Source organism: Corvus kubaryi, unplaced genomic scaffold (assembly GCF_017639235.1).
Source record: "Corvus kubaryi isolate FWS band 111438036 unplaced genomic scaffold, C.kubaryi_AGA036_p1.0 37266, whole genome shotgun sequence".
In the NCBI taxonomy this organism is placed as follows: domain Eukaryota; kingdom Metazoa; phylum Chordata; class Aves; order Passeriformes; family Corvidae; genus Corvus; species Corvus kubaryi.
In genome coordinates, this window is record NW_024581081.1 from 6,443,937 (window position 1) to 6,458,476 (window position 14,540).

Below are 14,540 nucleotides of genomic sequence, written 5' to 3' on the forward strand. Positions count from 1 at the left end.
GCCTGAGTCGGCCCGTGGGGCAGCAGGGGGGTGGCCGCTCCCCGCCCTGAGACGGCGGGGCACCGCGGGACTGCGCGGCTGTGCGGGTCTCTCCTCCTCGGAGTTGTCCCGCTCCCTCCCCGCTCATATTGGCCGATCACACAGAGACTGCCGGTACCACGGACCGAGGGCTGGCCCCGGTCCGCACCTCGCACCCCCTCCTGCCTCAGCCCGAAGTGTCCGTGCCCGCGCTCCTGCAGCGGTGCGCGGGCTCCCTGTGCAGCTGGGCCATGGGCAGTGCCGCAGCGGCACCTCGGAGATGAGGGGTACTCGGGCTCACAGCGTTTGGTAGTGGCTGCGCCCTCGTTCAGTGCAACCTCCAAGGACCGTAGTACAGCGCAGGTGTGTGGGTCTCACTTCTTTGGAGTTGTCTCGCTCCCCCACCCATACTGGATGATTACATAGAGGCTCCCAGGCCCCCAGAAACTCCAGACTGGCCACGAGACAAGTCGTGTCTCTGTCTCTTTGCAGAATGGAAAACGTGCTTTATGAAGGTGGTGTCCCTGAAGCCACTGGAGCCAGGTAGTGAATCAGATCTTCATTGTACCTCAAAGGTCAGAAGGCAAAGTCATGTCAGGGCATGTCCACTGCCTTCTGGATGACATTATTTAAGACGTTTTTCCATGGCCCTATGGGACACATCAAAGACCTAACACCCCACCATCCCACTGAAGTCACACACCTGCTCCGCTTGCACTACTGAAGTCACCACTACAGCAGTGCCCAGTCTGGAAGCATGGGCACCACTAATGCAGGCCTAGAGGGATCTCTGTAGGATTCTGCCTGGATCTTCCCAGAAGGTTGACCCACATAAGCCTCTGCTCTTAGAGGCTGGTCTGGTGATATGTGGTCATTGCCTGGTAAAATCATCTTTCTACTTACCCAGTTCCACCCTTGAACACCCCAGGACAGACAGTACAGTGCTGCTAGTTCACTGACTCGCATGTGCACAGCTCATGCTGCTGTTTTTCCACACCAATGAGTTTCCTGTTGTTCAGCATTTGCTACTATCTCATCCCACTGTGAGACATCAAGAAATGAGAACACAAAACTAACAAGAGACACATTCTCTAACAGTTAGAAAGCACCTCTATTTCAGAGGCATAATATCACTCAAAGGAGAAAATTCCTGGGTTTGAAATGTTTTTCTTTCTGTCATCTCACTGTATTTTATCAATAGACTGTTTTACTCCCACATGTTCTGACTGTACCCCACATTTCTCCTTGTCTCCATACCAATGTCAGGCCTCTGCCAGTCCAGCCACACCAGTGGCTACAGAGCCTCTGCAGCAGACTGCTTTCCAAGCTGGGCTGGGATGTGGCCCGGGGGTCTGGCATAAATTCTGTTGCATAAGCAGGAAAAGATCCATCAGCGAAAGGAAATGGCATCAAAAACTCACCTGCTCACCAGCACAGTCATTCCACTGACAGTCTTGTCAAGAAGGTGAATTGTGTCAGCGTTGGCACTGCCTGGGCAGAAGTTGTCTGGCATGCAAAGATTTCAGGGAAGAACTGCATACCTTCCCACCTGCCAGAGCACTGGTGGAGAGATAGCATGGCTAAAAAGACAAATGAAGGAATCCCAAATAAATATCCATTCAGGGAGTGTAAAACAAAGAGATCTATCTTTTTCAGACCAAATGAATCTTTCAGTAAACTGAGCATTATGAATTTGGTTTTGGAGGGAGTTGGAGACAGACACTCAATTCAGGCAAAATACAAGTTTTAGAATCAAATAGCTAGCATCTATTTGAAGTGACATACACTGGAGAGTATGGGCATCCAGGAGACACACAGATGTTCTAGATGAGGATTTTTGATTTATCCAGGGTGTGTTTGTTGCAAGTGAGAGCAGTTCCTGCAAAATCACTGACTGTGCTTGCATCTAAAAAGACACACGCACACACATACACACGTACCACAGCTCACTCCAAAGCTAAATTTCCATTAGCAAGGTTTTCTATATAAATCAGAGCGCTCAACTACCCAAGCTTGTGAACATCCTGATAAAGTCCTGCCTCTTGAGCTCTACAATAAGATGGAGAAACAGCTTCCCTGCTGCTGGAGGATTTCTTCACTGGGCAGATCTGCTGAGGGAAAGGGTGCTTTGCATGACATATGTCCCCACAGAAAACATCATACACTTTCATGTGCTAAGTGAAGCCATAATCCCATTTAACTTTACAAAATATGCAGACCACCGCTTAGTCTTTAAACACCTGCAAAGCCTAAAGGAACTTACCTTGTCCTTTTCATAGCCTTAAAGATCTTGGGATGGTCTTCAAAGGTCTCCCTGCAGCCCCAGGTATTTTCACTGATTTTAGCAATGTGCTTAGATAGATTTTTCCCTTTCCAGCAAAATTAGCCAGCCATGCATGTACAGAAAATTCTTTTGTAGCTGCACACTTCACAAGCTTATCGAAATAATCCACTGCACATGCTCAACCACAGTTCTCAAAGGTTTATAACTCATTCAAATCAAAACTAATTTCTTCTCAAACAAGCAAATACATGCCTACTTCAAGGAAGGCTATTTCCATGTCAGAGTTCATTTTTAAGCCTTCTGCTGATAAAGTTACAGAAATGCTCAAAAAAGGTTGTAAGAGTCTATTTAGATCAAGAAATGCTTTTTTCCCCCCACTCTCCTGATATTCTGAACTGGCTGAACCAGTTTTGTTCAAGTCTTTGCAAAATATTCACATTTGGACTAAGTCCCAATCCAGCAGATTTCATTCTGAATCATTTATATTTCAGAGACCACAGAAAACACAGAGGTTTAGAATGGAAAATGTTACGTTGATTTAACTCTAGGAAAAGCTGCCTGTTCTATTACAATGCATTTGCATACAAATATCTCTTTACCTCAAAAGCCCTAACATGTTTAGTCAGGAAAGAAAAACTGGGGGAAAAAAATGCACTTCAATTAAAGGAAGGAATTCAAGAAAAATGTAAGATATTTTAAAATTATTTTTTCCAGTGCGTTTCAAAAGAAAATATTAGCATATTTTAAAAGCAGCACCGCTAGAATGATTCACAGAATATAAATGCTTCTGTATCAAGCACAGCCCTTTAAACAAGAGAGATCAAGCATGTGAGAGTACAAATAGGAGTGAAATTTGCAGAAGGAATCACCAAAACTTTGCCTTTGATCTGCAATGCAGACACCTAGATTTGAGGGAAAAATTTCTGATCTAGTGAGCTAGGGTGTAAACCAGAGGGAACTTCACTGAACTCATATGAGAGAGGGTACAAAACCAGTCATAACCATGACCAGAGTAATTTAGACAACACAGAAGTCGCTCATCCTCTTCTGCAGTTACCTGATCTAGTCAAAGCTGAACAAATCCTTTGGCAGTGTGAATGGAAAGCAGTCCTCCCCTTCAGGAATAAACGAGTCAATCTCTTACTCATGCAAGCAATCTTGTCCTTGCAAAGACAGAAGGAGGGATTTGCAGACCAGGTCTAAAACGCAGAAAATAGGTCTTTGAAACTTTAAAAGGCAAAAATATAACTGATCAAGATCTCTCGACCTTTTTGATACATGGAAGCTAAAACGTAGCTGATCCAGTTCATATTACCTTCTTTCAAACCTATGCAGTTATGTCACAAAGTAAGTAATTTCTCCTCTCTCATGAGAAAGGTTACTTATTAGCCTAATGTAGGGTGTTTTATAACAGAGAAATCACATGTTAACATGAAATTTAAAATACATCTACAGAGGATATAGGTCTACTAATGTTTTGAAAACTTGACTCAGCCCAAGCCCAATTTGTGTTTGCAGTGCTAGAATTGTGTTTGTAGTGAAAGATCCTGATCCTGAAAACATTTATGCAAACGTTTAACTTCATTCAGCATGTATTCCCATTGGAGTCAGTTGGACTACTCAGACGTTTAAAATTATATGCTTATGGCTGAGTACTTGCAGGATTAAAGGTTAAGTGCAGCTAGCAGGTCTGAAAATCTATGTGGGTGTTTTGCAATTCCTCACTGCACAGTGGTAACAATGAGAAACAGACTACCTCCTCAGCTAAAGACTTGGGAGTCAGCATGTCCTTTCCCATCTGTTTAGATGCCAAGAACTATGTTTGTTTAATTTTTCAGCAGAGTTTCTGATGCTACCCAGAGTAGGCAGACGTGCTGGCAATAGCATTCAAAAGCGGCTCACTTCCAGAAAATCTTGTTACCCTCCAAGAATGTTTTTTGAACTGTTAGAACCCCAAGCAGCAAATATTGTACATGCACATTTTACCTTGAAAACAATGTGTCACCATGCCTGACCACAGGGTTTGTCACACAAGGTCCAAATATGTTCAGGCATTGCACGGCTAAAGATCTCTCATCCTAGACTTTGAATTTGAGAAGGTAGTATCTTCTCTTTTAAAGCATAAAATGATGGCTACTTCCTCTGATTACAGTGCTCTTATGCTGTTCCACATTAGAGATTGATCAACACATTACATCATGTAATACAGATACTGTAAACACTGCACTTTCTCACACGAGTTTGAAGTATCAGCTTAAGCCCTCATGCTTCCAAGGCAAATTATCCAAATCTGGAAGCCTTTCCTCTCTATTAAAGAAAGTTTAAGGTTCAACATTCCTTGGAGTCTTTTAGTTCTACAAAGAGAGGAAACAGATTCTTTTCCTAAGGGTGGTGAAGACAAAGAAAGAACAACTCAGCCTTTGCTAAGCCTCCTGCTAAAGATGGCAGAAGCCATACAAACTGCGGTCCCATTGCCAGCTATTCTTCCTGAGTCATTTTGCATGTTGAACTGAACTTCAGCAGCACAAAACAAACCTCTTGCAGCATTCTGTAGGCTGCTGATCAGATATCAAAATGTGATATGGCTCAGAAGTCTCTCTCATAGGAGAGTGATGATAGATGAAAGAGAGAATCAGCCGTGGAGAGAGACTTGCTGAAACAACAACCTCACCTTTGATTGAAGTAATTTGACACCCCTTCATTGCAATTATCTGAATTCCAAAGGTCATGGCTGCCAGAAGTGGTAAAGACTGATGATCTATGGTCTGAGACAAGGCAGGAAATTCCATCCTTTCCTCTCAAGCAACACTATGTAGCAGTGGTGTGCAGCTGTAGTGCTGTAAGTCATTTGAGGCTAGGGGTAAATACTGTGTGCTAATGCATAATACAAAAGTCTATTTTTGAGCAACAAAGGCAAATGTGAACCCATCAGGCAATGGTGCTGTAATCTCAACTGGTACTTTGTCCATTCAAATTTATAATCCAGAGCAGTAAGGCTACAGCCTAGAAATTTGAGACTATCTGTATATGACACAAGTTTGCTACAGCAAAGCATAGAAAATGCAGCTAAATCACCCTACAATCAGGTTTGTGGAGATCAAGAAAAAGGTTTTCCTGAGACAAAGTGTTCTACCAGAAGCAAGTTTTTCTTAAATCTTTACATAAAGTTTTCTTAGCTAGTTCCACCATCATCAGCTCACCACAGGGAATGTCACAGAAAAAAGGGAAAAAGAAAGAAAAAAACATAAAGAAGACTGAAGGAGGCATGGTAAGAGGGGAGTTGAGAGTACAAGGCAGGAACATAGGCTTTTTTTCTTCCAAAGTTGCTGCACCATCTGCAGTGTCTGAATTGAAAAGATTGATAAGTGGTACAGATCACCAGTTACCCAGGATGTCAGACCCAGATGTCAGGGAGAACCTGATGCTTAGTGAGTGCTCAGTCTAGGTATTATAAATGTTCCTCTTCAGTGATTGTGTGTTATTCAGAAGGGCAGAGGAGAAAACCTTTCCTTGCTATACATTATTTTAGTTTCAGCTGGATAGTGGAAAGCATATCCTTACTTCTTCTCCACTTCCCCTATAGCAGGAGTTAAAGAATGTGCTTTCAGTCTGAGACACAGCAAGCAGGTCTCCAGCTCTCTGGAGAAACATTCTAATCACTGACAATGGTAAGTCACATCAGAAATACCATTGTGAACAGGCTGAATACAGCTCACACGTCTTTGATTAATTTTTTAAAATATAATTTTCCATCTTCATACTCTTGCCTCCCACTCAGGTGTGTGTAGTGGAGCTCATGCCTCAAAAGTTGTATGCTGCCCATAGCAACCTATTCCCACTGGACACAGTGCAATCTGACAGTCAGCAGTGCTGTACATCCCCAAAGACTCCTCTACACCAGGTGAAGGACACCACTCCCCCCACACCTACCTTAGCACCACGTCTGTTTTTTGCATTACTACAGTGGCTAAAGTAAGAAACCCCAGTGATGTATTTTTATCAATGCTATATATGGTACTCCTGGATATTGCTCAAGAATATTTTGCACTGTGCAATTGATAGTAGCATTTTCACAGGGCACATATCATCAATAAATACATTAGTTTGTCCTGTTCCTGTTGCATATTTGCCAATTTGCAAAATTTTGTGTTTGGATCCCACCATCATTATAACAAATTACACAGGTCATCTCTATCACACTCAAGAGCAAATTTCATATAAGAGGGAAAAGAGATGTTTCTTTCAGTTCACATACTCTCTAGAAGTCATATATTGATTTCTCCCAAGTTTAATCTTTCACTACTTTGGAACAGACAGTGAATAGGCTCACTTACCACAAGAGATGGAAATTGACCCCATTTGTAACCTTCACGATCAGTTTGGCTTCAAACCTTTATCATCATCTGTTAAAATCATGAAAGACACTGTTTCTGAAAACAGGACCAAAAACCAACAAACTGTACAAATTGGTTTTACACTCTTTTTCTTCCAACAGAAGTAGCCAGATCCACCCCCTACATAATACAACTGAACCACAATGAACTTGGCCTATCACACAAAATAATTTGAAAGAGAAGCAGGGATTTCCCTGCAGAGACCATGTATTTTCCATCCCCTTTGTTCTTTCAAGAGTTTCAAGTAGAGGAGAAACTGTTTTCTTCCAAGGAGTCAAACATCAAATAAAAGAACTTTCTGTCCTTGTCCGGTAAGCTGAAGGTCTGTGACTTTGTGAACTGAGGTTAATGTCCCTTTCCTTTTCACATTCTACCAGGATATTGCTCACTGTTTTCTCTAGCTTTCAAAACTATATCTGAACTAAGAGACATTCACCTTGGGGAGAGGTGGTCAAATAATGATTTTACTTTTACTTGTAAATTAGATTTTTCCAGCACATAGGGGTGTAAATGAGACTTTCCCTATAGAAATAACATTTTTTGCCTCAGGAATTCACTGTAAGTTCAAGACAGCAATACTTTGTTCAGCTGTAATCTCACACTCACTGGTGTGAATTGGGAGTGACTCTGTAGAAGACCAAGTCATTACAGCAGGTTAAACTGATGTAAGTTGAGAAAAAGAATCCGGTTTCCCATAGACCTCCTTCTCTTACTGAAAAGTGGTAATATACAGTGGAGAAAAGAAAAGCACTTCCAGAGTACTGCACTTCAGCATATATGTCTCGCCAAACACTCCTAAAATGAATCACCACTGAAGACATAGTGCATGAAAATGTTCATGGGGCCACTGTCCCAAAGGCTTGTGCGCAGGGGTGGAGGGATGGCAGGGCAGAGAAGGGTAAAGAAGGCATAGAAAGAGGAAGAGGGAGAGGGAAAAAGAGAGAGAGAGGGAAAGGGAGACAGAGAAGGAGAGGAAAAAGAGGCAAAAATTGAAAAAGAGAAGACATGCCCTCTACTTGGTGATGTATGGGGATATACTGCTTGTGTCAGGAAGCCCAGCAACAGGGACCTGAAGCTTTTGCACTCTTGCCTCTCACACATCACTTGTTAAGGAGAGAAACCTCACACATTTTAGGAAATGCTTCCTGCTGTGATTCTGGGAATAGAAAACCCTGTGATGCTGAACAAGAAAAACACTGTTTCTGGTATCATATCTTTTCAAGCAGCACTTCTGCTGTATACTTATTTTTCCTTTTGTACTGCCTGAGTCACCCCCTCTAGATGGATGTCCCAGGACAATCTTACAGGAACAAATATCCTTGACTGCACTGCTCAATAGAAAACCTTTACCAGCTATTTTCTGTGTGTCCTTGTTACAGAGGAGCTTACTAACTACTTGCCTAGGGACACGGATGTACCTGCAGAGGTACAGTGTGACAGTGGCAAGACAAATGTGCATACACTGTACTGACCTTGGGAGAGCCCCAGCAGAAATCCTAGCAGCCCACCAGCAGGATCCTGTCTTTAACCCATACAGCCTCTGCCAGGCCTGGCACTGCCTCACCTAAACCATTATTTGTCTGAGCCATCTGCCCTTTCAGGATCATGTTAAGTGTGATGGAGCAGCTGAGGCCCAGAGCTCTTGCTAAGGACAAGGAAGGCAAGGATCCCATCAGGAAAAGGGCCATGGCACTACATGTTAACCAGACACACACCTACACACTGCAGAGAAATCCAGCATTTAAGAAATATCTCCCTGTCTTCCTCCGGACTCTGTCCAGGCAGTGGTACAGAACAAAAGCAATAACCTGAGTGCTTAAGTGCTATGGTTTTCCCTGCTTTCTGATGAGACCCTGCTAGAGGCTGAATGCAATGGGAAACCTCACCTGCTGCAGGACCACTGTTAGCTTGTATCTTTCTCTTTTCTGCTCCTACTTCAGTTTTTCAGTTTCACAGATTTTGTCTTTCTTCCTGGCAGGCAGACTTCTTTTAAATTCCATAAAGGCCAGTGCGTTTTCTTGCTTTAATTAATCACATATTATCTATCCTGTGAGTAAATAATAATTAACCTGGCAGCTGGAGGTACCCTGGGTTAGACCATGGTGCTCTGTGTTGGCTTTCCACAATGCTTCCTTGCTGTCAATGCTGCTTTCTTGGCTAGGCTATCTCCAGGCATACCATGTGCTTGAGTAACAGTAACAAACAGGAAAAATGAAGCAGTTCATAAGATTATTATTTTAGTTAGATTTTCTGTTCTAAAGGCCAAAAAAACATCAGCAGGCCCAATACACTCGGGAGAGCTGGGTTATTTTTTTTCCTCTCTAGTCACTAAAACATTGAGCTGTTATACAGCTATATCAAAGAATTTGATAGGACACCAAACAAGTTCAGGATCCCTGGTGCTTCAGCTGCTACATTTGATCAGCCGTGAGCTCATATCTTCACTCATGGAGGGAGAGAGGAAAGATGGGGAGTTTGTGTTTGAAAAACCTGAACAGATTTGGACCTCAAGTGCTTGTTAGGGTCCCTCTGCATATGTCATTCTATTAGTTCTTAACAAATTGTATTGTGTCGCTGCACAGGAAAAAAGACTTGAAAGAAAGGGCCTCCAAGAGCCAGGAGATGTCCTGACAGTATTCCCACACCCCACCCCCACAGAGAAGGAAGGAGGGTCCTGGTGGAAACTTGAGGCAGTAGCTAATACATGCTGACAGCAGTCATTATGCTTCTGACATTCCAAGAAATGCAGAACCAAAGGGCTTGCACCTGCAAATACAACAGAAGCCTGAACTTACCAGGTGGAGAAGTTTCACTTTCCAAGAAGAATAAAGTCTTTAGAGAGGAACCTCTTCAATGTTAGAGCTGTGCTTTTATTCTGCATGCCCCATGGCAAGTGACATTACTTAGGGCTGAGAAAAGTTTGAATAAATAAATCAGCTGGGCCAAGGAGTTTTTTCAGTGTGTAATCAGTTACTCCCTTCCCATGTAAGTCTTTCTGCCAAGGTTTTCCTCTGCTTCCTTGAGAAAAGCCCAGAAGCATTCAGACTGGTCTTGCCACAAGCAGGGTCTTCATGTGTCTGCTGGGAGAGCTGGCAGCCTCAGGCAGCTGGGAACAGCACACACAGAGCGGATCCGAGTCCACAGCACAGCTTTTGATCAACATTTGCACTTGTAACAGGTACCTGTGTGGAGGGACCACAGCCCAGTGACTACATGCTCTTAGCCCTATTGAGTGAGATACAAACCAGTAAGGAAACATTAGTAAAGCCAGCACTGATCCTGTTCCTGCTCCGTGGAAAAGAAAGGGAACATCACTACAGAGGCTGTTGGCCCATCATCATTCAGAACCATGAAATTCACTAGAACCAACCAACCAAAGCGAACAGATACAACTGGAATTTACTGTACTTTCAGTTCATTGTTACATTTTGATCTCCATGTGTGAAAACAACCCTACAGAGCAAAAAAAACCAAACACTTCAAGTGAAGGCAGGATGAATACCTTCTGGAAGCAAAAAGATATATTTTGTCAATTGATTACACAGATGGGAAAATCGTACAAGCAGTGGCAGGGTTGACAGCAATTTGGGAGAACTGGCAGCATCCCAAAGGCTAAGGAAAGTATCCTCTTCATCCAATGCTTCTTGACATTTTCTCAGAGACCAAGTTCACAAATTGTGCATTTCTGAGTTCAGACAAAACCTTCCAAGCTTGTCAAGAGTATAGATGCTGCAATTGCCAACCCAGAGGTATAAAACTTCTATAGGTGCTGCCATTTCTTCTTTTCTTTCTTTTCTTTTCCTAGAGATGGCTCTTGTAACATCTTGACTCCTGAGCAAGATTAATTCTGTCACTGTGCCAATTCTTAGCACTAGGCAATGGAGGGCAAAGATAAGGCTTCAGACGTGTCCCACTTATATGTCAAAATACTGCAACATTGACAAGTATTTTAGTGCCGTACATTCCCTGAATACTAAACTTCTTCCTGGTACTATCTTGTACCATACAATATGGCTCTTTTTATGCTTTAGTTTACCAGCATCTTTTTTTATTTGCAGTTAGGCTAGTAGAGGAAAAAAGCCCCTCACAAAAATTAGGATTGCATTTTCCCAATCCATACTCAAGTGTGTAGTATATGCAAAGTAGTCACACAAACTGGGATTAGAAATCCTAGAGCTAAGATATATTCCCACCCTTTTCATCCTGAGGTGTTCTTCATCAGAGTTTAGCTCACTATTTATCTTTGCAAAGCTTAAAAATACTGTTTTATTACCTAGCTCAGTATCTTCTTGCCATCCTCAGAGATGATGGAGTGGAGAGTGCATTTATAAAATTTGCTGATGACACCAAGGTAGGAGTGGATAGAAGTAATTCAGAAGGTGGGATCAGAATACAAAATTATCTCAATACGTAGGAGAAATAGTCTCAAACTATCAAGACAGAATTTAGTAACAATGCATATGAAGCACTACATGGAGAAATGAAAGATCAAATGCACAAATACAAAATGAGAAATCATAAAAGAGTTGGAAGGGCTGGGAAAAAAAGCATGTGAGAACCAGAGTATGACTCAAGACCAAATACAAGCAAAGCAGTTAAATCTCCTGAAAGACAAATCTCATACGAGACGCATTATTACAGGGGTGTCAAATGCGACAGGGAATTATTCAGCTCTCCAGTGCACTGGTGAAGAGCCAGCTAGTGCATTGGATCTAGCTCTGGGTGACTTTTTAAAAAAAGCAATAAAAACATAAGATGTTTAGAGAATGTGGCCTATCAGAAACAGCTTGTATAATTAGAATGGTCACCCTAGGAGCTTCACAGGGAGATTTGGTAATAGTTTTCCAGTATATGAAAGACTGTCCAAGAAATGACAACAATAACTTACTTCTTTTGCTCAGTTTTCAGGCAAGAGTCCACTGAATCTGGCAGAATGGCAGTTAAGTGTTGAAGGAAAATCCAAAGCTGGCTAATAATTCTTAGGAACACTTGGGACTCTGCTCATAGACAATTTTAGGAAAAGATCTGACAGTGCTACAGGTATATTTGATCCCATTTGAAGCAGGGAACTTCTCTCAGTCATTCCATACAGCTTATCAACATTCTCAATCCTATTTTACCAACAGATACATCCAGTTCCTTTTTGTTTGCAACAACACAGAGTTGAAGCTGAGCTGCAGGTGCTTTTCAGACACTTCAACACTTTGGCAGTCACAAATTCAGGATCAGACACCTTTCCTTTCTCATGCTTTTCTTGGACAAGCAGGGATCATTGTCATCATACAACTCTGCTCCCTGCTTTCACATGTGGATTTTCCAGTAGTGGGAGTCCCGAGGAACTTACATTTCCTTTTCTCTCCCTGGTGAACTGTGTATGTTCACAGCTACATTGCATGAGTACATTCCAGTGTTCACACATACCCCCTTTCCAGTTACTCCTGGATCTTGTTCTGATGTTGGACTATACCCATAACATTTTCTAGATCACCCCGAATCTTTGTCCCCACTGTAGTCGAAGGCAGAGAAGGTTTATTCAGGCTTCAGCTGTCCATGAAAACCCTTAGAACTCAATCTCTACCCCAGGATCAACCCCTAAAGGCAAAGCTTGAGCTGTGGGATGCTGGAACCCCTCCAACCTGAACCATGGGCTGCTGTGCAGGTGCTACGTGAGCTGCTGCAAGTCCTGCATCCCTGCCCACCAGGGCCCAGAAAATGAGGAATCCACAGCACTGTTCCAGTTCACCCCCTGCAGGTTAAAGCACAGGGAGTGCCTGTGCAGCAAAAAGATGAAGGTACTGCCATCACCTCAACTGCTCCCTGTCTTGGTGCTGAGGAGCAGTGTGGGCAATGTTTGTCTTGGTCTCTGCTCTCTTGCGTGCTGCAGACAGTGGTGTGGTATCAGCAAGTGTGAGACAACCTCAAATTACAAGATGCAGTTTATCTGCAGGAGAATGGAGCACCACACGAGCTGATTTACCTTGTTTCACTGTGGGTTTTATTTTTCACAGCCCAAAACCCCCTGCAATGCAATCAGCTGAAAGGCAGCCTCAGGCAATTGCACCTTTTTACACTTTCCAGGAAGAGAATTACTTGCATAAAAGCTTCTACATTTTGCTTTACTACCTCTCCACACAGATTTGGTTGTCTATGGGAGCAGGGGGAGGATGTTTTCCAACCATAATGAAAACACTGCATGGTGATGTAAGGAAGATTTCCAGTCTGACAACGTGCCTTTATTTTCAGAATACTATATTTTTTCAAAAAAGATTTTAAGTTAGAATTAAGGAAGGCTCCTGGTGGAACTCTAACTTGCTCTTGTTGGGCTTCTGATACATCGCTGCGCACCAAAAAAGTTCACAGCATGGATGCACTTAGGTGACTCCAAGCCACCACAGAAAATCTCAAGAAAACTTCTGATGAGGTAGATTCACACTTGCGCCCAAACACGGAGGCTTGTGTGCACACGATTCAGCCACCACCAAACCTACCCAGTGCTCCTGCCTCTCAGCATTCATGCCCTGCAGAAACTGAAAAATTAAAATTTTTTGCCACACCTTCTGGCATCAGCCTTCCCACAGTAACATTGATTTTTCTTTTTTCTCTTGCACATTTTCAGCCATACAATTCTCCATCTACCTCACCCTCTTGCCAGGTTCTTATCCCTTCACTCTCACAGACAAGCCCTTTTCTCTGCAGAGCAACCTCTGAGTTCACTGGCTTAATCACACTGAGCAGCAGATGTTGTGTGTAAGGACAGTAAAGTCTGGTTCTGCTTGCTTTTTACTTCCTTTCACAGCCTGTGTTTTCCTATAGCTAACTTCAACATGTTATTTTTAACATTTTTTTACATCTTTCAGCATCTTCCCTTTTCTCCTTACTTTCACAGCTCTTAATGTTTCTATTTCCTTTCTTCCTTTTCCACAATTCCTTCTCCCAACTTCCCCTAAGAAAAATGAACACATGGTAAAATACTCCGGTTTTCTCATTGCTTCTCCTTTCCTTCTCTTCAAGTCCTTTTTCTAATTCTATCCCATCTTCGACTTGCTTTCCTTACAAGGACACATTTCCTCAATTATTTATGGATTTATTTACTTATATATTTATTGCTTTTGGCTATTGTCCTTACAGAAGCCCTCATATTTTTCACATTTCCCATCAGCTCCCAGTTTTGACTCATGTTCCCTGGACGTGGGGTAAGTTTCTGTTCTCTATCCTTCCAGCTATGAGTACACTATGAGCCAGCATACAATCACAGCTGAAGGAACACCTAGCTTTACAATAGCTCAGTATGAAAAACAGTAGGACTATAGCTATGCAGAGTTTAGTATGGACTGCAAAGTCTGTCCAGGATCTTAATAAATACATGGAGCCTTAGCTGTGGCTCTGCTCACTGCTGTGAAAAAAATACAAGGCCCAAGAGAGGTGTAAGCCCATTCTGGCATAGCAAAGTAGCTGTAAGGGATGCAGCAGGGAGCTTGCAACCTCCATCAGCAGGGCATGACAGCCTTTAGCCACCCATCCCGTGCTGCAGAATGCTCTGAGTAATGCAGAAACACTGCTGGGGTTCGAAGTGGGATATTCCCAGGGCTTTTCCAGGAAATGTGGTCCTGTCTAGAAATGGCAGTGGAGAGAACTGTGCCCCCTTTCCTTATGTATCCTTTCCTCACAGCTCATGATAGCACATCTCTGTCCAGAGTTTGCCAAATGCCCAGGAATACAGCCTTTCTGCTGCTCCCTGCAGAGCTCACAATGAAATTTCCTTCACAAGGAAATGGCCTTACCCCAGACAAGTGCGACTTTTTGTAGCCCCTTGGTGAGCAACATTTAGGAGTCCAAGCAGGGAG